At 46.6% G+C, this 25,350-nt stretch overlaps 1 pseudogene; it reads left to right on the top strand.

Annotated features, from left to right (window-relative positions):
* The first annotated feature begins 22,434 nt into the window (after positions 1-22,434).
* On the top strand, positions 22,435-23,905 carry LOC115314920 (annotated as a pseudogene).
* Positions 23,906-25,350: the final 1,445 nt, after the last annotated feature.

Raw genomic sequence — 25,350 nt, 5'->3', positions numbered from 1 at the left:
CTCACGATCACACTCACGATCAGACTCACGATCAGACTCACGCTCATGAGTTCACAGGACTCACATTCACACTCACCCTCATTAGTTCACAAAACTCACGATCACACTCACACTCACAATTTTTCGAGACTCGCGGCCTCGCTCACGATCACCTCAAATCTGATGGTGAGCGTGAGTGATCATGAGTGATCGCACTCTTGAGTGACAATGCCGAGGTATGGTTGCAGATGGCCGTCCTCCCCCTGAAATTCCCGGAAAGCTTTAAGGGACGAGGCAACCATTACACCACTTGAGGTCGAATTGCGCCAATATTCGATCCCATTTTTACAAACTCCAAGGGCTCAACGATCCCAACTGCCAACACTGGAAAGAAAAAGTGTCAGATATTTCTTATGTCCTGGGTGTTTCGCTTCTGTAGGGATTATTATCGTTATTCTTGTCCGGCTCGCTTGCGCCTTTTCATTATTTGCATTATCATCATAACCTTAAAATGCAGGCACTTCACCCTTGTTGGAGACGGGCGGCAGCTGTTAAAACCCGTTTGTTCTATACTGAAGTTTTACTCCTGGTTAGCTCAGTTGGTAGAGCGCTCCAATGAAGATGGAGAGGTCCCTGGTTTCCATACCAGGACCACGCAATTTTTTTCAGTCGCGCACCGGTCACCTAGTTGTCTTTAAAAATTTGTGTTTGTCCTTTGTTCCCCTTGTTTCCCTTCTCCAGGGATTACTATCGTCCTTCTTGTCCAACTCGCTCGCTGCTTTGGACTACATGCATTATCATCATAATCAGACACGTGCTTCTCTTCTGTTGGACTTATACAGATGAGCGAAAGGGTCTTTACCATTGGTACGCGGTTAGTGGTCTTTCGTACTTGACCGTCGGTCTTTTTTCAAACTCTACCGCGCAAAACTGCGGACAGAGGCTTCAAAACCTTCCCGAAGTTTCTGCGGACCCGAAGGAAAAATCCATCAATGTAACCCTGTTTGGCAGTCAATGTTTTCTAGTGGACCGCTGACTGTGCCTGACTGTACGTCAAGCATGTCTGATTGGCCAACAAGTTACTCTGACCGACAGTCAAGCTCCAGTCAGACCCCGCTTGTCGGCTTTCTGATGGTTTCCTTGTGGCAGCCGGCCGCCGCGAAATGCCATCAGGATGTCTTGGTGGTGATTCTGACTGTACATCGATTGTCTCTGACTGTACGTCAGAAAGCTTTGACGCGCAGACAGACGCACGCGGTCAAAGTACGTAAAGTTCGTTCGGATACCACTATTTCGTCAAATCTATGAATACGAAAAGTAATCTATGCACGAGAAAACGATTTCGGGACGTGAGCCCATAAAACCGCTGACGTTAGAGATATGACACGCAACCGACCGACAACGTTGATCAGAAGCCCGCCGAAGCGCCGAACACGACACTTCGCACTTCGCCAACTTCGCTTCGCCCATAGAGGCTTCGCCGAGCTCTCATGAACGATCGCTCTCGACTCGTTTTGCTTGCCCGCTTGCTCCAACCTGTCGATCCTGCCAGGGCTCGACAATGTCTTATGTTTTAGTAGAATTTCTACTCGACAAGACCCAGCCGTTTGTGAGTTCCGACGATATAAGGGACTTTAGCGGTGTAGTTGAAGACGACAAGGTGTACCAGGTCTACTGGGCCAGAGACGCGCGAACAAAAGGATCGTTCTACGACGCGAAAGCACTCTACATCGCAGGTGAGTAGAACTGAAGCACGGCGAGTGATGTACGAGTGCTTTTCATAACATGCTGAGGACTTAACTGCATTTGCAGCCGAAGCATCTCGTATAAAACGAATGGTCAAATCGAGTTTCTAAAGCGATGGCGTTAAGGTGTCCGATTTGTACGCAAGTGGCCGCGGGTTCGATCCGCGGTGGTCCTGCTTTTTTTTTCTTTTTTTTTTCTCGAACATTTTGTTTTATCGAGGCATTTGGCGATATTTATGAGTGCGTATAGCTTTACTCTTATATAAATGCTGCCCTTGTTGATGAAATTTCCTTGGTAGCGGCAGTCAGATGTCATATGATGGGCCATTAGATGACGTCTGATGGTCCATCACGTTCCACCAAGGCTGCTGACTGGCAGTCAGTGTCCCAAATTACGTATCTTGATGGAATTTTCAATAGGGGAAGACGGGGTTGATGGACCGTCCACAAGGAGCATGCAGAACGAGAGGTCGAATTAATTGTATTTGTCCGAAGACTTACCCGGAACTTGCCACCATACCAATTATTCAAGCCCCACTACATTCCATTCTGTACTTTTTTAACGGCCTCGGTTTCCCCATCCCCTAGTCGGGTAGCGGCTTGTCCTGTAAAGGAGGCCCATATCTTTCCCGCCCATCAACCTTTTTTGTGAACTACACCTAACAAACAAATTGCGTCTTCTAGAAAAGGAGTCTCAAACACGCGCCCCGCGGGCCGCATGCGGCCCGCTGCTCGTTGGGACACGGCCCGCAGGCAACCGACTGCGAGCCCTCGTTCCCATGCCTTGAGCGCTGGAAATGGCTCGCGCTATAATGATCTTACGTTGCGGATTTATTTCTGCTCTAAACGTAGCTCTGCCCTTATAACCTATTTAAATAGCCGATATTCTGTTCTCATTTTCCTTGTGTCTACTTTTAATTTTGGCTTCCCCTATTTTCTTCATGTTAGTCACCTATACCAGAATTTCGCTTTTAGGCCGCAAGCGCGAGTACTTCGCTCAAAGACACACATCGGCTGCACAAACTTTCGCTCAGCGGAGGAACTGCGAAAAATAAAGCTAGGAACATGAGATTTTCGCCTTCACTAAACATCACCCTTCAACGACAAGTGTTTTTTTTTAGACTGCTGCTATTAAGAATTCTCAAAAAACCAAGAACTGTCATGTCAAGAGATTTTCTCCTTTTTTAAGATATGTTAAGCTCGAATAATTTCCGAGTGAATCGGTGAACAGAAACGAAAGTGTGCTTGCTCTCGTGGGAGCGGTGCCATTTTAATCCTTGTTATCACATCAGTCAAGGGCTCAGAGTAGTCATATAAACAAATCAAAGCTGGAGGTGTCAATGACTAAACAACGAGTTTACAAAAAAAAGAAACTAAAGAGAGCATGAGGTTCATTATCACAAATCCCCCCTCCTTAGGATGGCCTTTGACCTCTCGGGGTTGAGCTATTTGGCCCCGCACTCAAATGAGTTTGAGACTCATGTTCTACAACATACCGCGTACATTCAAAGAACTAAATTCTTGAAAGTAAAAAGAAAAAAGAAAAGAATGAAAGCCGTTTACAATCCCCTGTAATGCCGAATTAGAGCGCAACTCTTGAGGAGGAGGAGGGAAGGGTACTGAGGGGAGAAGGTGGAAAGTTTCCCACTACTAACATCTGTGTGGATCGACGTGTGCTTAACGCAACGCAAGTGGCAGAAAATGCACATCTTTGGAGAGAGCATCCCGTATAAATTTGGCGGGAATTTAAAGGGGCAATTTTTTCCGCTAAGTTTAGCGGGAAAATTTGTTCCGCTATATTTAGCGGGGAATTTTTTGCGCTAGTGGTATCACTGATGACTTCATCAGTGACGATGACGATGATGTCTTTACTATGACGTCACACGTGACGTCACAAGGACCACCCGTGACGTCACGTGACGTCATCGTCATTGTCGCTGATGACGTCATGAGCGACGTCACCAGTGACGTCACCCGTCCTATGATGCACCGCGCAGTTACGCCGACGGCGACGCCGCTCAAGCCAGAAACAGGCGCCTAAATGCTGCGCTCTAAAAAAAGTAAATAAAAATCAGAAGACACGTTTGCACCAATGTAAATTCCTGCGAAATGTCGAGTTTCAGGTTCGGGTTCAGAATGCGTTCTTTAAACCAGAAGGCGCTTCAATGGTTCTTGAAGCGCATCTCGAGCGGTGTGCTTCTCAGCTGGTGCACCTTTTGCCAACGGACCCCCGTCTGCGCGGAACAAAGGGCTGCTCGAGGATGTCGCGTTGTGGCTCGCGCGTCAATCCAAACATGGCCTTTACGCGGACGCCGGAATCGTCTAAAATCGCCTATTTTGATCTGTTTTTTTTTTTTCAAAAATCTATTTTGAGTCGATTCACGATAAGGGCTTATCAGAAGCCGGAGTTTAAACGAACCAAGAAAAAAACGTGCGAGTGGCGCTAATCATGATGCTTAAACCCTGAGACAACTCGTAAAAAATTAGAGGAGACAGAAAAAAAGGTGACAGGCAAGCGCCTAAAACTAAGCAAACAAAATGTATTTCATACGACGCTTCTTTGTTCCCTCTCTCAAAGTCGTCCACAAAAAAAAAAAATGTTTTCAAGGTGATTTAAGTTCTAAGTCCGTTCTTTCCGGCAGCACCGAGGCAGAAAACAAGCAACAGGAGTGGAGGGAACTCGGACAAAACAGCTCGAGCAAAAGTAAGTGGTGATGATACCCCCCCCCCCCCCCCCCCTCCCTCCTCCCGCCCCCCACCAAAAAGAGTGCTTTTAAATCTAACGCGAATTCCAAGCCAGTTCGTTCCGAACACACCAAGTCAGAAAGCACTAACAATAGAGTCAAGAGGGAACCCGACCGAAACAATTCAACGAGACTGAGCACTTTGACACAAAGATACGCAAAGGAATAGAAGAATGACACTCGAGATCGTTGTGAAAAATGACGCTGACGGAAAGACAAAGTAAAGCCGCGTTCACACTGTTACTTCGTCATTACAAAAGAGAGTCTACAGACAGTGTCCGAGACGTTCCTGGAATGACGGTCCTTTCACATCGCCAAAAAACTCTCTGCAGACAATGTCTGAAGGATGTAAGAAGAACAAACATGATTCGAGCATGCTTGAGGCGCGTTCGCAGACAATTTTGCCATCACGTCTGCGGAGAAGTTCCGCGTCTCTTGTTTGATGTACGAGCAGCGGGAGAGCGGCTCTGGGGCTCCCAAGAAGGCTAGAGTCCGGCATTTCTACGCTAGCTTATTATCGCTCCTCTCCTCTTTCCGCTTCGGGGTTTATCGTCATGTCATTTTGAAACCTCAACGCAGTCCATGCCAAGTGCCAGAAAGAAGAAATTATGTTTTGGGTGGTTTCTTTTTTTAATTTGTGTTTTTATTTTGTTAGTTTGGTCTATTTCTGTTAAACCCCAATGTCCGAAAAAAAAATTGTGGTGGCTTAGCTCGGCTATGCCGGGATATACGTAGCGTGAGCTTATGCGCACGAAATGAGAGGCGCTATCAAGCGGCTCCGGTGCAGCGTCAGACTTGGCTACTGCGCAACGGAGGCGCACAGCTGGGCACGCGGCGACGCCAGTGCGTCTGCCGCGGCTATGACGTCACTCCTCTGGAATGCGCAGACCGGCGAGGCGGGCGTGGCGGTGGCTCCGGCGCGCCAGCTGTGCGCCGCGTGACGTCACTGCTTCTCGCGCATGCGCAGCACGGAACACGGCTCATTATGCGAGCCACGCGAAACTGCTCGACCTCGGCCAGTGTAGCTCACGCTACAAAACATCGGCTGGGAAATATTGCCGTTTTTGGTAAATAACGACAAAGCTGAACGTACGAGCCATGAGTGTGACCGCCGTTCCACGCACTCACAAGAGCTCCCGCGTACGCACACACTACCCAGCGATGCTACAAACATCGCTCTTCCTTTCATCTGTTGAACCAATTGAATGCGCGAACGCTATCGTCTATAGGTATTCTTTTTTATTTAAATGCCTTAGTCTAACCTGCATTACTCTAATGCATCCTAATTACTGCCAGAGTCTCTTTTGTTCTTACCGCAAAATTTAGTAATAAAACAACGACCTAAATAAAAGATTTATCTAAAATAAATATAGGATTTTGTGCAGTTAAGATTCCGTAAAATTTTAAGTCTTTTTTTTTCTGTTTTCAGCATTTCTAGATGTTTCGAAAAATTAGCGAAGTTGCGCCAACTTGCTAGACTCCGCCTTAGCGACAAATATTCTTTTTAACGAATTTGAAGATCTATCAGCTCCAAATACGTAAACATTGCGAAACGCGTTGCTCCAATTAGGTAGCCAGTGCAATGAGACTGTATGCTGCTCCGCGCACGATATCCACTGGATCATGTGGCAGTCGAGACGGAATGTCCAACCAGTCTGAATAATCAACGAGACGGAAGATCCAACCAGGCCGAAATATCCACCATGACTGAACATCCATCAAGGCGGAATGTCCAATTGAGACGGAACGTCCAACGAGTCTGAATATCCCACGAGATCGAAGATTCAACCAGGCCGGAATGTCCAACGCGTCTGAATATTCATCCAGCCGGAATATCCACTAGTGGATCTTTCGACTCGTTGGATAGTCAGGCTCTGAATCATCAGCTCTTAACGGGTAGGGTGATGGATGCACGTGAGAAGCTGTGGAATGCGGTGCTTTCCTTTTTGTTTCCCTTCCTCGTTTATAGTAACGTCCATCGAGCTAGAGCTCTGTCCTGTCCCAAAATGCTTATTTCTGCTTGCGCTATTTTACCTCCGTATGTATTAGACTTGATTCTATCTTGTATTTTGTCTTGTTTCTACCCCTTCACTTTGTAATGCCTCAGGGTCCTGAGGTCACTGATATATCAATATATAAGTATACGCCCCGGTGGGCTTGTGATTTTGCGGTGACAGACCCGATTTAATCGCTGGGACCCTATAGCGCCGACCGTTTAATACCCAAATCACATGGCAACGTAAAGGTGCCCCTAGCACAGGTACCTGTAGTAAAGGGAGCTGGAGATCGTGATCGCACGGCGCATAAAGGTCCCTTTCGCTAAGGGAGGTCCTGTTAAACGGAGTTCGCCAAGCTCCCTTTACAGCCTCGGACCCACGAACTCCAAATAATATCACAGATATGTAGATATATCTTGTTTAATGCATTATAACAAATTGAATATATAAAGGTATCAAATTATGAAAGGATTGTGAGCAAAAATGTGATGATACAATAATGATGAACGTATACTCCAGCTAGCAGGTAGCAGCGGCGGCACGTGGAAAAGAATGTCTGCTACGAACCCGAACGCGACGGACCACTGCGAGCTCTTTTAGATGCGGAGCATCTCTTGCTCGGGCTATGTCCCGCGGCATCGTAGTCCGCACTCACACTACGCATGCGCAACTCTCCTCGCTGCGCGTGCGTTCTCTCTCTCTCCAACAGCTGCGCGAGGTGCACGCAGCTACCAGCTGCGTCCCTCTCTCCGACAGCTGCGCGTGCGTTCTCTCTCTCTCTTCAACAGCTGCGCGAAGTGCACGCAGCTACCAGCTGCGTGCACTTCGCGTGCGTTCGCTTCTACTCACACCGCGCGCGCAGGCGCAACTCTCCTCCTCTAGTTTCTTCTCCTTCAAGTTTGAATATAAGCAGCGGTAGCGCGCTGCGCGCGTTCAAGGGGAGGAAGTGGCCGAGTGGGCTAACCCGTCTCAGCTCGGAGCGTGGAGCGAAAGCTTGCGCTGGGAACCTCCTGGGTTCGAGTCCCCGCCACCCCCGCCCGTTTCGATCTGGTTGAGTTTCGTACCGGCACGCGTTCGTGTGATGACTACTGCGTGATGCACGTTAAGAATCCCAGGTTAGCGGTTGTACTGCACTGGCTGAATTTCTCATCTACAGCTAAGAGACCGATTACCCGTTGAGGCGCATCTCCATCAAGGCTGTATAAACATAAAGAGCAAACCAATTTCTGCGCGCGTTCAGTTCACCGCTGTTGACTCCACTTCACTCCGTTCTTCCGATGAAGTGTGATGGAACGATGCTCCGCATCTCCCCATGGTTCCCCTCGGGAAGATGGTGTAATTTTTGGTATGGGCACAAGTTCGCCCCATTAAACTTTTAGTTTCTTTAGTTATCTTTGCCTCATCAATCGTCATTCGTGACAATATTAAACATCAACTACGTTATTTTTTTCGAGGTTGCAGACGAGTCATTCGACTCTCCCGCCCAGGACTTCAGTGAAAACTTTGCAGATAAATGGAGCTGCTAAACAGAAGAAAGGTCGCCCGCATCGCAATGGAAACACGTAAAAGCAGATCATTTAGAGCCAGTGTGGCCAGACGGCTCGGACGTTTTAAAGCAGGACTCATTTAGGTGCGCCCTTAGACTTAGAGAAAAAAAATGAAGTGCCGCAAAAGCAAACACACATAATATTTAGGTTTTAAATGCGCACACAGTAAGTCAAAAACTGTGCGTCCAACCGACTGCGCGTAGTAATTGTTTGTCACGTGCTCCTGTCACGGTTTAGTAGGAATGCAACTGACATCAACTTAAAGTGCCCCATTTATTTATCGTGTAAGGGACCTAAGCTAAAGGTGCATTCACGCTGCCGTGTGAATTGGATATGATTTTGGCCAAAAGGATTAAAATAGGCCCATTGGTAGGGGTTCTGAGCCATTCTGAGTGCGTGGCACGCGTGGTGGTAGATGCGCGCAAAGCGCACGGGTTTGCATCTTCTTGCCTAACCCAACAAACGGCTGGATTTCTGATTTAATTTGTTTTTTCTTCTTCAGATCAATACTGTCAATATTTTTATAATATATCAGTATGTAATTGTTAATGCGCGGAAGAAAAACACAAAAGCTGGTGTTGGTTCATCACTAACTGCAACTCATACGAGCATTGCAGGCCCTGAAGTTTACTAACTCTATTAATTGCCAACTAGCCAATCATATACACATCCCCTCGTTATTTCAATAAAGAAACGACAATTTGATTGAGAAAAGATCTTCGTCTATTTTAGATGTCATTAGGCCGATCCTTGGTTCGTTCTAAGATAGATCATGTGATTGCGAGTTTTGGATACCAAAAATGTTTGTTCAACACTGGCTCGATAAATGTTGCGCACGAGTAGTTGTCTGTCACGTCCTCCAAGAATAAAGTATCCACGTACCAAAATCGCCCGCCTTTTCATATTTTCGTCGAGTCTGCTTCAGATGCCATTTTGCTTTTTAGTTGGCCGTCTCTGGTGTTACTAAAAACTTCAAGGTGTCACGAAAGGCGGACGTAGTTCCAACTGAAAGTCAAAACGACTCTTACTAATGCTGGCGTTTAGCTACCGGGGAGAAGAAAAAAGAAAACGGAATAAAGCGGAGAAAAGGCGCAAAGTGCGTTTTTTTTTTTCCGTATTATTAAAACCGAATGTCCGGCTTTTCAGAGCCCTTGGAGAAAGTCTTATTTTGCGGCGTGCGTCATTCATCACTGCTTGCTGGTCGGTTTGTAGCGCTCCTCCTTCCTTCGGGCGCCCTTCCCTTGGAATACACGAAGGGCCTGGCGCCGAACAAGAGGCATCCATCATCCTGCCAGCGGCAACACGTACCAGTCGTGCAATGTATATCATACCCTGACCAAGTAGAAATTTTACTTCCGGCTCCTGTCGTCGCCGTCTTTTTAATGTGCCTTCACTCCCTATGCGGACCGCAGAAAGCGACAGCGATGGCCGACACGATGTTTTATGTTCATACGGGGTATAGTTCTCTACCTAGTCTATTGAATATCGAAGCGATGGATGATGTCAATGATGGTTAAAGGGGTCATGAAACAATATCGGGCTGGAATATTCGTGACTTTGCAGAGGCGTACTGGTCCCAGTTTGACCCAAGCATAGTCGCACAGACCGCCACTGATTCGGAAGATTCATTGTCGCGGTGAAATTTCGAGGATAAAAGGGGACTAGGATTAATATAGTAAGGGTGCAGGCGAGCTTGTGAATGTTAACCATGTTGATTAAACCCGAGACCGGGGCAGAAATGGATATGTAAGTCGAAGGAACAGACAAGTACAGGACGATGTTTTAATTGAGACGTCGTCCTGTCCTTTTCTGTTCCTTCGACTTATATCTTCATTTCTGCCCCAGTCTCAGGTTTATTCAACATGGTTAAAAGGATTTCCTGTCTTTGCAAAGCTTGATGACGTGATTGTGGGATTGAAACCACCCGTCTGACGACAGTCGAGCGCGGCCCATGGAATGGGCACGAGAATCGCGTGAGCACTTAACTACGGCTCGTAACATGCAATGCCTCGACGGACACTCTCAGAAAAAAGGCCTCTTCTTGCACCCCTTGTCCCACAGATGTAAGCCCAAAACTTCAGTGCGACGTACAGCAAGCTGACGTCGAACCGTCGTTCCCACCTTTCACAGGCGGCTTGATAGCCGAGTGATACAACTGATTGATATTGCTAATGCACGTGTTATTCACTACAAAAAATAGTAATCAGGATTTTCTTGGTATTACTGCAGAACCACAGTGTTTCTTTTCTGTGGTCTTTGGTACGTACTTTAGCTCTTTAATGAGGTACATCTCACCGTTCTCAAGGACCTCGTAAAACTTGAGGCCGTCTGTTCGACGTCAACAAGCTGTACGTCAAAATTAGGTTTTGGGATGTCGTTTAAAGAACAAGTGACGTAAGAATATACCCTTTTTTCTGAGACTCTAGTGGCTCGTGTCCAACCACTGCGGAAACGAGAATAGCCAAACTCTAACAATGCCTGGAGCTCAGCACGCGTTTTTTACTTTATCAAACCCAGCGCGTGGCTATAATTAACGTTGATGGCAGGGATGGGCAAAATACATGCAAATATGTATCGAAATACAAATACAAAATACTTCGTCAAAAATGTATTTAATTACAAATCTAATTACATTTCCAAAAAAAGTATTTAATTACAAGATACAAATACAACCAAATGTATTTGGTCTCCTCCAAATACTTTTACAAATACATTCCTCAAAATTTGAGTCAGCGACTTCAGGGGTGCTATGTAGCGCTTTTTGGACTCCCAGGAGACTAAGAAGAAGGAAGTGACGTCAACAACGCAGAAAATGCAGATTGGATGTTGATTTTGTTTTCTTCTGTCAACATCCAATCTGCGTTTGCTGTATCATTGACGTCACTTCCTTCTCCCTAGTCTCCTGGGGGTCCAAAACGTGCAACATAGCCCCCCAGGGCACCTGGAACGGGTTTCTGGGTATATCTCATTTTAATTTTGCATCGCACACTCGGGACTTAGTGTGCGAGGCTCCAGTAACGTAATAGAAACATAATTAAAAAAAAATATAATCAGCTTGGATTTAATAGGTGAAAAAAGTACAGAGCTCCAAGCAGCTTTTTTGGTCATTACATTTTGGTATAGACCAACAAAGAACCGAGACGACCAGGACGCGCAGCACTAGCTAGAGAAATTTTTATTGTTGAAACTCGCACCAGTTACGAAAATTTGGGCGACCCCCGCATTTAGAATGTTCCAGGCAAAAATATGGATGGAAATCAGGCTGGAAAGCATCACAAGTTGTCACAGGCACTTATTTAGCCAGTCTGCCTGTGAGCGTCGATTTTGTCACTATTCTTGGCCTGGACTAGCACCGTAATCACAAAGTCACTAAACGGTTGTGCTTGATTGAGAGACACTGCATTCGTCCAGAACGTAGTTTTCTTCCTGCTCTGGACAGTGACAATAAATTCGAGGAATGTATTTTCGCCCACAAAATTGTATTTAATTACAATTGTATTTGAAATACCCACGTTTTAGTATTTAAATACACACGTCAAATACATTAACCAATTTGTAATTATATACAAATGCAAATTACACAAAGTATTTGAAATACGTATTTCAAATACTTGTATTTGAAATACTGACCATCCCTGGTTGATGGCATAAGATAGGCACCAGGCCACGTGGCCGCTTGTTCTGGCTCCGAGTTCAGATGATGAGCGATGTTCATATTTCTCGAATTTCTTTGGCGACTACCATTGCCTAGAAGGAAGAACTAAGGCAAGTTTCATTAGTTTTTAACGTTAGGTAGTGATTCTGAGTGGAATTTAGCCAAAGTAGAAAAAAAATGAGTAGAAGTAAAGAAGAAAATTAGTTGAAGTAGAAGTAAAAGTAGAAATTGGAATGGCGCGAGGGCAGCGAATGATCATAGTAAGTGGAACAAAATAACTTAGATAAAAATGCATTGTTATACGTAATGGTGAAATAATCATCTCAAAGGGTTACGTCCGAGGTTTCCGACTCCGGAACGTTCACAGTAAACGAAATAAGATTTTAGATCGCGTTTCTGAACCACCGATATGATAGCGTATTTAGCTTTTCCCGGTATCAACATGGTATCGAATAATGGTGGTTTGATACCTTAGATCTCTTTACTTGGCTTTCGCATGACTCGTGGGAGTCTTGGAAAGAATCTTCTCGAAAAACTGAAGCCGCTAACCGACGCTTCATCAAGAGACATGTCGTGAAGAAGCTACGCCTCTTATGTCCGAGTCCCACTAGAGCGACAAACAAAAACCGCCGTCACCGGCAAGCCTCAAATACCTGAAAGTATCTTTGGCAGGCCTTGGTGCGGCGATGGTACCTTTACAAATCCTGCCAGAGGTACCGTTACGTGCACTCTTTATGTCTGAGGCTTGCCGGTGTAGGTCGTTTCTGTTTGTCACTTTAGTGGAACTCGGGCACATAGATGAACGTCGGCCGTCACCCTTTTACATGCTCATCTCACTAATTCAGATGACAGCTTCGTGATTTTGTTTATGGATATCTTAACTGGATGTCCCTAACGAACGGGAGCTAGGTTGTACCATCCCGCTGGGAGACTGAGAACATTCCACTTTCAGCGTTTCAGCCGTAGTAAAAAAAGTTCCGCGTTTAAACATTGCCTGGGGTGCTATGTTGCGCTTTTTAGACTCCCAGGAGACTAGGAAGAGGGAAGTGACGTCAACGACACAGCAAGCGCAGATTGGATGTTGACAGAAGAAAACGAAATCAACACCCAATCTGCGTTTGCTGTGTCGTTGACGTCACTTCCCTCTTCCTAGTCTCCTGGGAGTCCAAAAAGCGCAACATAGCACCCCTGGTCCCTCGCCATTTCTATGACCCTCCCTCCTCAAACACCGATGATTGTTCCTCTGTCCGCTCCGAAGAAAAGAAGACGCGCAAACTATTTTCTTTCAAGCGCTGCTATTGGTTTTCTAGGTTATCTCCTCTCATTCTTTTTCTCTTTCTCCCTGGCAGGTTGGTAACCATTTTTTTTTGTTCTAAAGCTCAGTCTACCTGTACAAGAAAAAAAAAAGATAAGCAGCGAAACGACAACGGCCCCAACTCTTCGGTTTCACGGCGGCAGCGCACCTATGCCCGTATATCGGTTTCGCGAGGGCACGTTCCTCGGAGCGTATCGGCAGCAAGCGACCTGGTACTCGGCTTCGAGACGATGGCCAGCTGGCGGAAGTGTGTAGAAAGAAGCAGCAGCAGCCAGGGCCTGGCATGGCTGCGGCCGGAGCGATAAGGGGCACCGAGGCAGTCGCTGCCGATCGTGCAATCACCGCAAATGGGGCATGGCTGCGCAGCGCTCGCGGAGTTGGCCCCACGCGCCGCGGCTCGGTCCCCGCACACGCTTCCTGCCATCGGCGCCGCCGAGCTCTCTGCGGGCTGCCATCACCGGTGCGCGCTCGTCGCCCCATCGATTGCGGGAAGAAGAAGAAGCGCCAGGAAGTCGCCCTGGAGATTCCTTGAATGTCTTCGCTAAAACACCCAGCATACGCCTGATTGTTCCCCTTTGCTCGAAAGAAGAGCAGCAGATTTGCCCGCCACAGCAATATCTATCGTGACGACACTTGTGGCTGTAGCTGCTCCGTGAATATTTGTGAATATGCATATTTTTCTGGCGGTGACTCGTTAGAACCATGAATGTGTTTGCGTGTGCGACTCTTTGTGACAATACAAGTGCTCTGACTAACTGTGCACTAAGAGACATCACTCATCGCTGCGCCTCGGCCAATTCGTCGAAAGACAACTCATCAACGGTTAACTCGTTGGCGACCCGTTCGTCGAATTGGCCAATTCATCACGGGGCAACTCGTCCAAGGAAGGCTTGTCGGAGAGGCCAACTGGTCGTCGCTTTTTCAAAGCCAAAACATAATTTTTGTCCTAGAGTTTTAAATCAAATACCGCCCTATAGTAATCCGTAAGATCGCCGCACGGGAGTTGAACTACAGTGTTCTTGTCGAAGATAGCAACTTGCCGCTTTGCGGTGACAGTCTGCGGCGGCTCATTACAAAAATGTCTACCCACCTGGTCCACCCGATCACGGCGTTTTGCGGCGACAGGCTGCGCCGCCTGGTTACAAAAAGTAATAAAGGAAAGGAACAAAAGAATTAAAACTTTGGATTGTGCTAGTTGGTTTATCGTGATCTAGGGGACTAAAACGCGCAAAAAACACGGACGAAAAAGATACACATACAACATGGACTGGCGCCAGTCCTCTAGCGCCAGTCCGTGTTGTGTGTGTCTCTTCTTCATCGGCATTTTTTTGCGCTTTCTAGTCCTCTAGAACAAAAGAACGATACCGGGATGACACATTTCTCAATTTGTCTCAAGGTTCTGTACAGTTTGTAACCTAGCAAGGGCGCTGTCCCTAGTCCGAGCACAAATGAAAATGTAGGTCGAACGATAACAAGAAACACCCAACCTTTACCTCGGACCCCCATTTAACTCACTGACGAATCGCCCTTCGACGAATCGCCCTTCGACGAATCGCCCTTTGACGAATTGCCCTATTACGAATGGGCCTATTCGATAAATGGGCCGTCCACGAGTTGGCTTTCGACGAGTTGGCTGGATCCCCCTGTTACCATGTGTGTGAGCGTTTGCGCCGATGTGTGTGTCCCGCTCTTCTCTCGTTTGCTTTCTCTGATTTTGACATTCTATTATTCTTTTCCCGAATTCCCTAATAGAGTAGCCACTCCAGAGTACTCCTTGGCTTGCCTTTTTGTTCTTTGCGTTATATTGTCCTGGAGAAGCCAGCCTGGGGCCCTACGCTACACGGCGGGACAAAGTGGGACCAAGGGACCGAGACAACGCCGTCTCCTGCGATTGGTCAGTGCGTCGCCGCTGACCAATCGCAGCAGACGGCGCTGTCCCTATCCCTTGGTCCCACTTTGTCCATGTCGTGTAGCATAGGGCCCCTGGAGTTGCCGAGCTCTGAAGTGGATATCATGTTTTTAGTTGACGATGAATATTTAATTGTGGATGGCGCGCTTGCTGAGTTGCTGATGGAGATACGCGTCAGAGACGAGCTTCACGGCGCCTGAAAACAACCCTTCTCAAGATAAAAATATTGAGAGGAAAATGCCGTGGTGACGCATTCAAAAGGTGCTCGGATACTTGCTTACAAATAACTCGTTTGATCCAAAGTTAAATATGCTAGCGTAATATGGAATTCGCACCAACAAAACCTAGCTCAGGAAACAGAGGCTTTAAAAAATAAATCAGTTAGTTTTTTTTACAAAGAGTACTCTTACACAACTAGCGTAACGGCTTTGAAAATACGGATGGGCTTGCGATCTCTGAGTAGTGGACGCAAACAGTCAATATTAGCATTTCGCACAAACTTAAAAGAAGAACTCTTGCTTTCACCGTACTGTACATTTCCTAGGATTGAAAATAAATGTTTCAGTGGACATCCACCTTGTTAGGAATGACAATTAATGCAAAAGAAAAACTCTAATTTAAAAAAAAAAAACTTTTAACCTTTCCACTTTGGTGAAAAAGAATGACTAGCGAAGCTGTACTATTGTACTATGGTAGGAATGACGTAATGGCCGGCGGCAAGTCGGCAAGCCAGAGTGGAAAGGCTTGAAAGGCTGCGCCATCTATGAGAGACGGCGGCAAGCGGACAACCGGCAAAGACAACGCTCTGGACAGCTACCGCCATCTATGAGCGACGGCGACAACCAGAGTTTTGTGTCAACATTTCTTTGCGGGGGACACGATCCTGGGGAAACTAGCCCTTAGCAGCTCCGCTGTAAAAAAAAAAAAAAAAAAAAAAAATACGGAGCCCAACATTTCAAGACGATGACAAGGACGAAAACAGTCACCCGTCAACAAAGGACCGAACTGGCCTTGAAACGTCGGGCACCGTATTATTTTTAGAGCGCAGCTCTTAGGCGCCCGTTTCCGGCTTGAGCGGCGTCACCGTCGGCGTTGCCGTCGCCTTCGGCGTAACCGCGCGGTGCATTATGCGACGCGTGATGTCACTGGGAACGTCACTGATGGCGCCATCAGTGACGATGCAGATGACGTCATCAGTGACGTCACTGATGACGTCATCAGTGAGGATGACGATGGCGATTACGTTATCAGTGACGATGACGATGAGGATGACGTCCTCAGTGACGTCAATGATGACGTCATCAATGACGATGAGGATGCCGTCCTCAGTGACGTCAATGATGAAGTCATCAGTGTCGATGTCGTCATTAGTGATGATGACGTTATCAGTGACGTCACTAGTCATGACGATGACGTCATCGTGGTGACGGCATCGTCACGTGACCTCACAGGGGTCGCGTGACGCACGGGGGTCACGTGATCCCCATGAGGTCACGTGACCCTCGTAAGGCAACGGCGACGCCGCTCGGAGGGAGGAGTAGCAAGCAGGGAGAGGAAGTGAGGAGGAGGGGTATAACCCTCCCCTCAGTACCCTTCCCTCCTCCTCCTCAAGAGCTGCGCTCTAGTTCGGCGTTGCAGGGAGTTGTAATCGGCTTTCACTTTTTGTTAGAGTTTTCCTTTTGCACTAATTTCCTAGGATTGATCATCCTTTCAAGATTTGACTTTCACCTAGTCATACGAAACAATTTCCGGAATCTTTCCTTCCGTTAGCAATTGGTGAGTGGAACGGTTAACCCGAGTGCACATCGCGGGTCAGGCGGACTTGGCTCCTTTCCATGATGCATGCGAATCTCTCTTCAGTGACTCAACGAATGCGCATTTTTACCCTGCTGCGACTGTTTATCCGACTGTTTGTTTTATGTTGAAGCTGCCAACTATTTTCAATTCTTGCTTTTTATTTCGTCTTTTTGTTTACCGCGTGTTATTTTTTTTATTACACTTTAGTTTAATATTATTCTTGAACCCCCCCCCCCCCTCCTTTTTTTTCGGGCGATTTGACGTAAATAAATGAAATGGATATAAAATGAAATGTCAACAAATGATTTAAAAAAGTATAGCTCGGGCGCAATGCGTCTCAGTGTGCACAATGATTGAAATGGTAAAGGCCAGGCTAGAACTGTAACTCAGCGCGGTGCACGCCCTGCAAGTTTTCTTTAGTAGCTGTTCTGAGTATCTGATCGCCGTACAAACGATTACTTGATTTTAGAGCTTTTCTTTTTTATAAAAATTAAAAGGTTTCAGTGCGTGTTATATAATAAGTTAACGTCGACTTTGGCCCCCAAGGGTTCGGGCAGCGCGATGCTCAGCTAATCTGCCATTGATTAGAAACCACGACGGACGCCATGCCTGCTGTCCGTCGGCTGCTATGCGCAACGCGTACTCGTAAAATGGCTCTGCAACGCCGTACGACAAGCGCTGTTTGTCGCGCGCTTCTCGTAGCACTATTCGTCTGCAAGAGTCCAGCGCTAAAAGCGAAAGGGAGCGCTGGAATTCCCTTCGATTCTCGTCAACGTTTGCCTCGAGAAGTTGTCCCGGGCGTCTAATACAAAAAAAAAAAAAACAGTCTGCAGACAGTCCGAAGCAAGTTACTTTCCCGTGACATTTCATACAAACACTGTCCGCAGGTATGTAACAAGTAAACATTCTTCGATCAGGCTTAAAGCGTGTCAGCAAATAATTCTCTGACTGCAGCGTGTCCTTCGTGTGATGTATGGGCAGGGCGACTCCGGCTTATTTCGGCTTTCCGGAAGGACCGCCACCGCTTGCTGGGTTTGATGAGTTGTAACAAAGCGCCGGGGAACGGTAACAAATGGTCGATACAAGATTACCGCCCGGATACGGGCGCACTCCGATGGGGCATGATTGAGTCGTTCTTCCAGCCGGCCTGTCCAAACAACTCCGCTCGAGGCGCCGCAGCCGGACAGTTTCGCCTCCCGCTTTCATTTTAGTTTTCTTACGCTTTTTAACTCGCCGGAGACAGAGTCGAGACTCTTTTTGTTCTGGGCCGGAGAAAGAACGCTCAAACTGGCATCCAGGGGATAGAGATAAAGAAGCTGGTCAGGAAAATACGGGGAAAAATACAAAACGAAAAAAAAAAATACGGATGCAAATTTTTGGTTACAAAGTTGCAAAAATAAATATTTTCGTCTTTGTTTCATCAGCGAAAAAAAGAAAAAAAAAGACGGGAATTGTATGATTGTTTTTGAAACAATGTACGTATGAACTGGCCGCCCTCTCTTTATAGGGATATCTTCGAAATGCATAGAATTCGGGGACATCTGTTTCGAATCGGTCCTATTTGTTTATAATTGTTTTTATTCGGATAAGTTTGGGATTGTAACGAGTAGAATAAAATCAATCTCGTTCTGTATTCGATATTTTTTCTTTAACTGCTACCAAAAGATTGTATTCGCGGATCGAAAAGGAAAGACTTCAGATTACTCGCGAAAAACTGAACGACTACCTCGTGGGGTCTAATTTCCAACATCGAGACGGATTACCAGCCTCTCATTGCATCGTTCAGCAGAAATCCCGTTGGCTGACGCTATTAAGTTTTATTCGCTGCCTTCGTTTTAATTATATTAAGGTTCAGGTTCAGGCACCATGACAACCATTTTGGATATAAGTGCTTGTTCCCGTTGCTTTTTTTTTTTAGTAAAATACTGACAAAACTACGTATGCTTGCATATCAATGTTTAAGAAAACATTACATGAGCGTTCGTGCACGTCTGAGATAAACACCTTATGACCATAAATAGATGACTTAATAGGGTGTAGGAAAAAATTTCCCTGGAAAAAAATGTCCCCGGAAAAGATGTCCCCGAAAACAAAGTCCCCGGACAAAATGTCCCCGGAAAAAAGGCCTCAGGTGGGAAGGAGGAAAAAATGCCCCCAAAGGGGGATTCTATGTCTGGGTTTCCCGGATCCCCAAGGCCTTCGGGTGGTTCGGTCATATGTCCTTGGGAAAAAAGGCACCCTGTGGCAAGTAGGAAGGAAATATACGATTCCCTGAGGTATACATCGCGACACGGTTAGCGCGAACACGACATCGGCGCATTTTCACATTTTACGTAGAAAGAGTATTAGCAGGAACGAAATTTTACCGTCTGCATTATACCTCCAAATGAGTACTTTCAGTACCTATTATAACTTTGATGACGGCCTTTCGTTTCTACGACAAAAATATAAAAAATAACTAGCAATCGCTTGTTCCTGCTAACAGTGTCGCGGGTTTTACCTATTTTGAAATGGTACACAAGTACCTCTCAAATTTCCCCGAACACAATAATTTCGCTATGGCTGAAAGTGTTATAAATGTGTATTTCGCAACGAAAAAAAAACACACAAAAATACAACAATTTGGTTTTGGCAAACACAATATTTTGGTTCTCAAAATACCCCACAATATATTACCTCGGTTGCCTTGTGTGATTTCCGTTCTACCTTTAGGTGGGTCAGGTCATTTGTGACCGCGTAATGACAGGACCGCCCTAAGGCCATGAGAATCGAGGAAAACCCAGCAAAAAAGAAGAACCCTTTGGGAAAATTTTTTCCTACTTTCCACGTGGGCCTTTTTTTCCAGGGATATATTTTCCGGGACGTTTTTTCCGGGTACATTTTTTCCGGGACCCGACTAAACGAGATACTTCAGCTGGTGGCACTATGATTTATACTGCGCTGTTACGATCGCGCGATGGCCTTCTTTCTGTATTGGTCGCTCAAATCTAAGATTTAGCAGGTTGTGAAATATTTTAGGACATACTCAGAGGAATATTTTTTTACAGCATGACTTTCTTTGAACCCGCCTATCCCATAATTTTGTGTGTCCGTGCGTGCGTGCATTTCCCGCTAAATTTAGCGGGATAACTGAATTTGTGTTAAGGTCTCGTGACGTTGATTCGTGTCCCGTGACCTCACGTCACGTGACTCATGCAACAATCCAGTTTCCCGGCTCAATTTCGTGAAAAAATGCACGCAACGTGACCTGACGTCACATGACTTTAGACCGATTCACTCTCCCCGCTAGATTTAGCGGGAAATTACATATCACGTGACGCGAGGAAACGCAGCTAGCCTACGCACCAATTATGTTCCCCTCTAAACTTAGCAAAAAACCTGACGTCATCTGACCTGATGTCACGCGACCCGTAACCAATTCGGCTTCCCTGGAACATTTGGGGGGGGGGGGGGGGGGGGCTGACTGACGTCACGTGACTTGCCGACATGTTACACATACATCAATACGATTCCCCCACTGAATATACCATTAAAATGGACATCATGTGACCGAGGTTCGAGGTTCGCAGGAACGTTTATTACGCAAGAATTACAAAGATACAAACTTCTTGCGATGCGGCAGCACCTTGTTTGGCATCTTCATTCTTGCGTGAAGATGTGCTTGGGTGATGAAGATGGCGAGGTCTTTATATGGATCCTCCTAGCCACCCTTTGGTCGCGTAGGACAAGAGGGACTTTGGAATGTTCGTCCTGCGTTGAAAGTCGCCCGTTGGGCGCGCCCATTCTTTGAGGCTCGATGGTGTTTGGGAGTCCTGAAGCGCTGCCCAGGCCTTCGGTCTCTGTGCTTACAGAGCCTGGCAATCCCAGAAGAGATGCCTGGGATGTCTGGCAATGAACTTTTCGTCCTTACACCGTTGACGGAATGAGTCTGGTGGCACGGCGTCGGGGTTGGCACTCTCCAGTTATTCTCATTTCAATATGTACTGGACCCTCAGTGTTATCGCTTCGCCAGTGCGTATCCTGCGAAGTTGCACCATTTGCCTCCCGTTGAAGATCTCGGAGGTTGGGTGCTCGTTCCCGGTGGCTTCCTCCTCAGTAGTGCGCTGTTGAGAGCCGCTCAATGCACATGCTCTTGACATCCCCGAAACTATGCTTTTATGTCTTCAAAATACTTTTCAAGGATCGCAGCTTAAATATTTCATTTCACGCATTATGCGATTTCTGAGGTAAATTTCGCAGCCGTTTTTGTTTGTAAAATCAAAAGGATGAGCTCACCTACGCAAAAAATGTCAAAGAAAAATATTTGCGTGGAAAACATTTAGCTTGCGTGAAGCTATCGAGTGATATGGTGAACCAGGGGCAAATTTATTTTCATTCTTTTTCCCTTGTTTCTCGGTGGAAATAAACGTCGCATAAACTCACAATTATACTTAGATTTCTACAAAAAAAAATATTTTATCGAATTTTTTGTTTATGGGAAAGGACGCTTTTTCTCCTTTCCACTAAGGTGAGCTCATATTTTCACACTTTTCAATAATAAGTACACCACCTACCGGCATCTTTTTGCAGTCGGTGACACATCAAGAACTCAGTGGACGTTTCAGCCTAGGCACGAGCTCCCTGTCTTCGAGGACACTTTGCGATTCCACATCAGAGTGGAATTCATTACCAGCGGAAGGGCTGAGAATTCTGATTTCTTTTATAAATGATCGTGTCCACTCCCCGCAATATTGTCTAAGAGAAGCTGAGGGTTTTTACCAAATAAAGAAAAAAAAAATAAAGCTACGCCATCTTAATCAAGCGGTGCAGGCGCTTTTTATTTTTAATTTTTAGTAAGTTCTGACAAATGAAGAACCTTAAATTTTTCGAAAGCTGTGCTATGTTTAAACGTCACTTTCGATAGTAATAATAATATTGATGATAATAAAAAAAAATGATTATGGGAACGTATAGCGAAGTAAAAGATCCTTAGCAGTCTCTGCATTCAATAAATGTCTTACAGCTCAATAAACGCAGGACATGGCGAGTCCCCATCGTCCTATATATCACTCCGTATACAATTAGCTGAACAACACGAAAGAACACATCACAAAGAAAAAAACGAACGTAAAAGAAATAAAAATAAAATCTACGCTTTGCGTGATTTTGGTTTTTTCAGTTACCCACAGTAAACACGTTTTGTAAATTCCCTGGCTGCTATCCGTTGCCTCTAAATAAAAAAAAATACATATAGCTATTAAGAAAACAACCAATGAAGTTAATGCCAAAACTAGCAATCACGTTTGTTTTTTTTTTTTTTGCGCTTTTGACACATGTATAACTTGCAAGTCAAGCACACAGTCAAGGAGAAAAAAATGTTTAGCGCACGTTTTCTTATTTTTTTTTCGTTTTACTGGCGTGAGCGTAACCTGCGGCATTAATTTCACACAATCGAACTTATTTTTACCCAGCTGTAATGACCCCATAGTGTCCCATATTACGACACCTGACGTCGCGCTTTTAGTGTTGCCATTAGAGCCTCTCAACCTCTTGAGGACGACGAAGTGCTCTAACTAAAAGACGTCAAATCTTCCACTCCTGGTAATTTTTCGTGCTTTTTACCTTCTGTTGCGAAAATCTCGATCAAATATTTACGGGCGGTATTTCTAAACCCCGCGTGCCTGGCAAATCAATCAAGCAGACCGCCAAGTTCTCTTTTAGAGAAAACTGCAGCCTTTGCCGCTGCTATCGCTCCATGTGAACGGACATGGAAGCGGCCCAAGCGGGCGTCCCTGACGCTGCTAATACAGCACTGAGCATAACTCCTGAGCAACGTCAAAGGAACGAAGCACCCGTAACGCCGCAACCAGATGATGGGCACTCTATTTGTTCCGATGGTTCCATTGCATCGTCGACTACAGACATCAACTGTATGGAACAAGACGACGATACCGGAGGTCCGTATCAAGAAGTGAGATCACAAAAGAGAACTCGGCGAAACAACTCCAACTCCAGCTCGGAGACAATAATCCAATCAAAAGCCATTTTAGAAGGGCTCACTGTTGTGTTCGTCCCTGCGGATACTGAGACGTTAATAACATCCCTCAGTAGCGTGAAGCTCTCAAGAGCTCTAGAAAACTGCTGTCCCGAAAGCATTCATGAGGTTTGTTTTAACAGCAGATTAAATGTCATCGCAGTTGACACCAGAAATGGTGAAGCTACAAAAAAATTGCTCAACTTGAAGGCTCTCTGTGGAATTCCGGTGATGTCATACTCTCCACTGGCTGGAACAGCGGTGAAGGGAATGATTCAGGACGCCGACGAAGAGTTTTCTGATCAGGAGATCACCTCGCATCTCAGGTCCAATATTAAGGTTGGTGCCGTCCGACGCCTAGGGAAGTCAAGCACAGTCAAAGTCACCTTCCGGGGCAAGATTCTGCCAACCCATGTTCTTCTGGGTCATGTACGCCATCCCGTCTATCTTTTTCAAGAAAGGCCCATCTAGTGCCTTAACTGCTTTGGATTCGGACGCAAGCGAGTGGCCTGCAAACGCCCCAAAAAGTGTGAACATTGCGGAAAACCACATGAATCAACGGACATCACATGTAAATCAATGCCTGCGCAATGTGTCAACTGCGGCCAAGAACATGAAGCTACAGCACACTTCTGCTCGAAGCGAAAAAAACTAGGGGAGATCCAGGCTCACTCAAAATCCAACTTGGTGGGCTTTCATGTCGCCAAATCATCCTTGGCGTACGATAAGCATTTCCCGGAGATGGAATCTACTTGAGCAGGCAGCAATGCCGCGAAAGAACCGACTGTCACTGAACACCAGAATTCAGGAGAGAAAGACATGGAAGAAACTTCAAAAGATGTGACTACATCATCGCTATACACGACGGTCGTCAAACAAACGAAACCCAAAAGTCACTCAACTCAGAAACATTGCCAGGTTTCAAGTGCACACGACAAACAAAAAAGCAATATGCCGGCTGCATCAACACTACAGGCATCCCAGACCTTTTCTGCACCCACCGCTCGGCCGTAACCCTGCCATTCGAAGGGCACAAATGCGCAACCAACAACTTTCTTTGGAGACAGTTCACCTGAATGGACGTTTTTTTGTCAAGGCCGCAATCAAGATCGCTCACAGCCTACTTAAAAGCAACGAATCAACCTGGGCAAAGACACTTACTACCATAATCCAAGCAATGCTCCCTTTCCTTGAGGAATGCTAGGGACATATTCTACTCAAACTAAAGGTTTTACCAGCAGAATAACCTCGGTGGCGTCCGCAAGAGCTACCATACCCGACACGCCCAGTCGGGCAGGCACCCTCGGTAGAAATGGCTGAGCCCGCTTATGGCAGAGCAACGCCGGGCGGCCATAACTACAGTCTGGCAGTGGAACTGCCGAGGGTTCCAGAACAAACGTGGGGCCCTAGCGCAGTACATTGCCGGGCTCGACAAATCTCCCGACATAATAGCACTCCAGGAAACTGGAACCGAGACCCCTCACTTTCGGGCTACAAGGCGCTGGTCCCTCGCATATGCCAGCGCGTGGCAGTCCTAGCATCAAAACACGTAAATGCACGCATGCAGAAACTCAGCGACAAGAGCATAAACCAGGGGTGGCCAACCTGCGGCTCGCGAGCCGCACGCGGCTCTTCGCGTGTTAAACTGCGGCTCGCGGCTCCCTTACCTACCCCCCCCCCCCCGCTACTCCCCCGCCTTCCCCCCGGTCACACGAGCGCTTCCCCAAACAGCCAAATGGAGAGTGTTTTAAATCAAAAGACATGTCGCGCTTTGGTAGTCTTGTCGGGCAATAGTGTTACCCGCGACACGTGCCCGGACGTCGCGCTGACGAGATGCGGACGGTGGTCGGAATGGTCAAACCTCGAGGTGAACCTGGGAAGTGACCACGCCATAGCCCAAGTGGACATCGCCGCCTCGCCAGCAAAAAAGTTCCTCCGGAAACAAGCCCTGACAAACTGGGACAGGTTTCGCGCAGCACGCACGGCCACACACAGTGAGCGAGAGCAAGATTATAACAATTGAAAACGAGCGTGTTGGTTAATAGATACAAAACTTGAAAGTATAAAACAGAGAGCACGAGGACGGGAAAGATGTCCTGTTCCCGTCCTCGTCCTTTCTTTTTTATACTTTCAAGTTTTGTAGCAAGATGATGCTTCCCTTGCCAGCAGGACGAGAGCCTCGTGTGCGACAAGAGCACCTATACGGAAGCTATCACCCTGACAACAGAGACCCCCGAGGTGGACAGGCACCTGCTCCACTTGTAGGAGGCGAGGCACGGTCTGATCAAGCCCTGGAAGCGCCAGAAGCCAAACCGCAAGCTCAAGAAACGGACCACGGCAATCACGGCGGAAGCGCTCGATTACGCAACCCAACTGGCGCGTTCCAACTGGAACAAGAAGAGCACCGATCTCCAGGGAAAAGTGGGCACCAAGGACGCGTGGCAGTTCTTGCGACACCTCCTGGACCCTAGCAAAAGTAAACGCAATACCAGTCAGAGCCTCCAGAAAAATGTGCGCGACTTCCCTGGCACCAACCAGGACCTCCTCGAACAGCTCAAACTACGGTACATCGGCTCGTCCCCGGACGAGGAGTATCATGACTACGAAGGCGAGACAAACCCCAACTTGGCGTCTCCTTTTGCTTCGAAG

Source organism: Ixodes scapularis, unplaced genomic scaffold, assembly GCF_016920785.2.
Source record: "Ixodes scapularis isolate PalLabHiFi unplaced genomic scaffold, ASM1692078v2 PGA_scaffold0__279_contigs__length_252992795, whole genome shotgun sequence".
In the NCBI taxonomy this organism is placed as follows: domain Eukaryota; kingdom Metazoa; phylum Arthropoda; class Arachnida; order Ixodida; family Ixodidae; genus Ixodes; species Ixodes scapularis.
This window is presented reverse-complemented; position numbering and strand designations above follow the sequence as displayed.